This window comes from Spinacia oleracea, chromosome 2 (assembly GCF_020520425.1).
Source record: "Spinacia oleracea cultivar Varoflay chromosome 2, BTI_SOV_V1, whole genome shotgun sequence".
NCBI lineage: Eukaryota > Viridiplantae > Streptophyta > Magnoliopsida > Caryophyllales > Amaranthaceae > Spinacia > Spinacia oleracea.
The window spans coordinates 84,203,290-84,205,973 of record NC_079488.1 but is presented as its reverse complement, the minus strand read 5'-3'; positions in this window follow the sequence as shown (position 1 = coordinate 84,205,973).

Sequence of the window (2,684 nt, the reverse complement as noted above, 5' to 3'; positions counted from 1 at the left end):
TGATAGTCAATTGCAAGGGAGCCATTTCTATGTATCACACGCATATAGTAGATAGTTATTGAAACTATCAAGAAAAATACTGACTTAGAGGATTATGGTAAATGCGAATCATGCTTACTTGGCAAAATAACAAAGCAACCTTTCTCTAAAGTTGGAGAAAGAGCAACTGATCTATTGGATTTAATCCATACAGATGTATGTGGACCAATGAGTTCAAATTCTAGAGGTGGTTTTAGCTACTTTATCACTTTCACTGACGACTTCAGTAGATATGGATATGTCTACCTAATGAAGCATAAGTCTGAATCCTTTGACAAATTCAAGGAATTTCAGAGTGAAGTAGAGAATCAAGTAGGCAAGAATATTAAAGCACTATGGTCTGATAGAGGCGGTGAATATATTAGCTATGAATTTGATCGATGACCATCTGAAAGAGTGTGGAATCTTGTCAAAATTGACTCCTCCCGGGACACCTCAATGGAACGGTGTGTCAGAACGGAGGAACAAGACCTTTCTAGACATGGTTCGATCAATGATGGGTCAGGCTGAACTTCCAATAGAATTTTGGGGACATGCACTAAACACAGCTGCACTCACACTAAACAGAGCTCCGTCTAAAGCTGTCGAAAAGACTCCATGTGAGTTATGGTTTGGAAAGCCTCCAAATGTGTCTTTTCTTAAGATTTTGGGTTGTGAAGTATACGTCAAACGATTAATTTCAGACAAACATCAACCAAAATTTGACAAATGTATCCTTGTGGGCTACCCAAAGGAAACAAAGGGGTATTACTTCTACAATACATCTGAGAACAAGGTGTTTGTTGCTCGAGATGGTATCTTTTTGGAAAGAGATTACATTTCCAAAATGAGAAGTGGGAGAAAAGTAGACCTCGAAGAAATTCGAGTCGAACAACAAACTCTGGAGAATGCTCAAGATGACATTCAGGTTGAAACTCAGAGATCTTTAGAAGTATCTGGTGAGAACCAAGAACCAACTAGAAATGTAACCCCGCGTAGATCGCAGAGATATAGGTCTCAACCGGAAAGATACATAGGTATTTTGACGAATGAGAGCCATGAAATTCTATTGATGGAAAGCGATGAACCTGCGACTTACAACCAAGCTATGACGAGCCCTAGCTCCAAGCAGTGGCAAGAAGCCATGCAGTCTGAATTAGACTCCATGTCTGAGAACCAAGTTTGGGATTTAGTCGATTTGCCAGATGGCTACGAAGCCATAGGAAGCAAATGGGTTTTCAAACTGAAAAAGAACAAGGATGGGAAATTAGAAGTTTTCAAATCTAGATTGGTTGCAAAAAAATACAGGCAAGTCCACGGTGTGGATTATGATGAAACCTTTTCACCAGTTGCAATGCTAAAGTCTATTCGGATAATGTTAGCAATCGCTGCATATTACGATTACGAAATATTGCAGATGGATGTCAAAACCGCTTTCTTAAACGGTGTTTTAACATAAACTATGTTTATGACACAACCTGAGGGTTTTGAGGATCCAAAGAATGTTAAAAAGGTATGCAAGCTTAAGAAACCCATTTATGGATTGAAGCAAGCATCAAGGAGCTGGAATATACGTTTTGATGAAGCAGTCAGTGACTTTGGCTTCGTCAAGAACGCAGACGAATCTTATGTATACAAGAAAGTCAGTGGGAGCAAAATTTCTTTTCTAGTATTATATGTCGACTACATATTACTTATCGGAAATGACATTCCTATATTAAACTCTATCAAGATTTGGCTTGGGAAATGTTTTTCGATGAAGGATCTAGGAGAAGAACAGTACATACTGGGCATCAAGATCTACAGAGATAGATCTAAAAGGATGATTGGACTTAGTCAAAGAACTTATGTCAATAAGGTGCTTGAAAGGTTCAATATGGAAGACTCTAAGCGAGGCTACCTACCCATGTCTCATGGCTGACTCTAAGCAAGACTCAGTGCCCAAAAACAATGGATGAGCGTAGACGAATGAGTGGGATTCCATATGCATCATTGATTGGTTCAATAACTTATGCTATGATATGTACACACTTGGATATTGCATACGCACTCAGTGCTACGAGCAGATACCAGTCAGACCCAGGAGAGGCACATTGGACTGTTGCCAAGAATATTCTGAAGTACCTGAAAAGGCCCAAAGATGATTTCCTGGTCTATGGTGGAGATGATGAATTAATTGTTAAAGGCTATACGGACGCAAGTTTCCAAACCGACAAAGATGTTCAGATCACAGTCTGGGTTTGTCTTCTGCCTCAACGGAGGTGCAGTAAGATAGAAAAGTGTTAAACAGAGTACATTGCTGTAAATGAAGCAGCAAAGGAAGCTATTTGGCTAAGGAAACTCATAGGTGAACTTGGTGTAGACCCCTCCATTAAAGGACCAATAGCTCTATATTGTGACAATAACGGAGCTATTGCACAGGCAAAGGAGCCTAGACACCACTAGAGAGTCAAGCATGTACTTCGTAGATTTCACCTTCTACGGGAGTTCGTTGAAAGAAAAGAAGTCGAGATAAGAAATATTGGAACTGACGACAACATCTCAGATCCATTAACTAAACCTTTGTCGCAAGCGAAGCACAACTCGCACACTGCAGCTATGGGAATCAAGCATGTTGGAGAATGGCTTTGATGTCCTAAATGAATGTTTTAAAGTCTTAGAGTTTA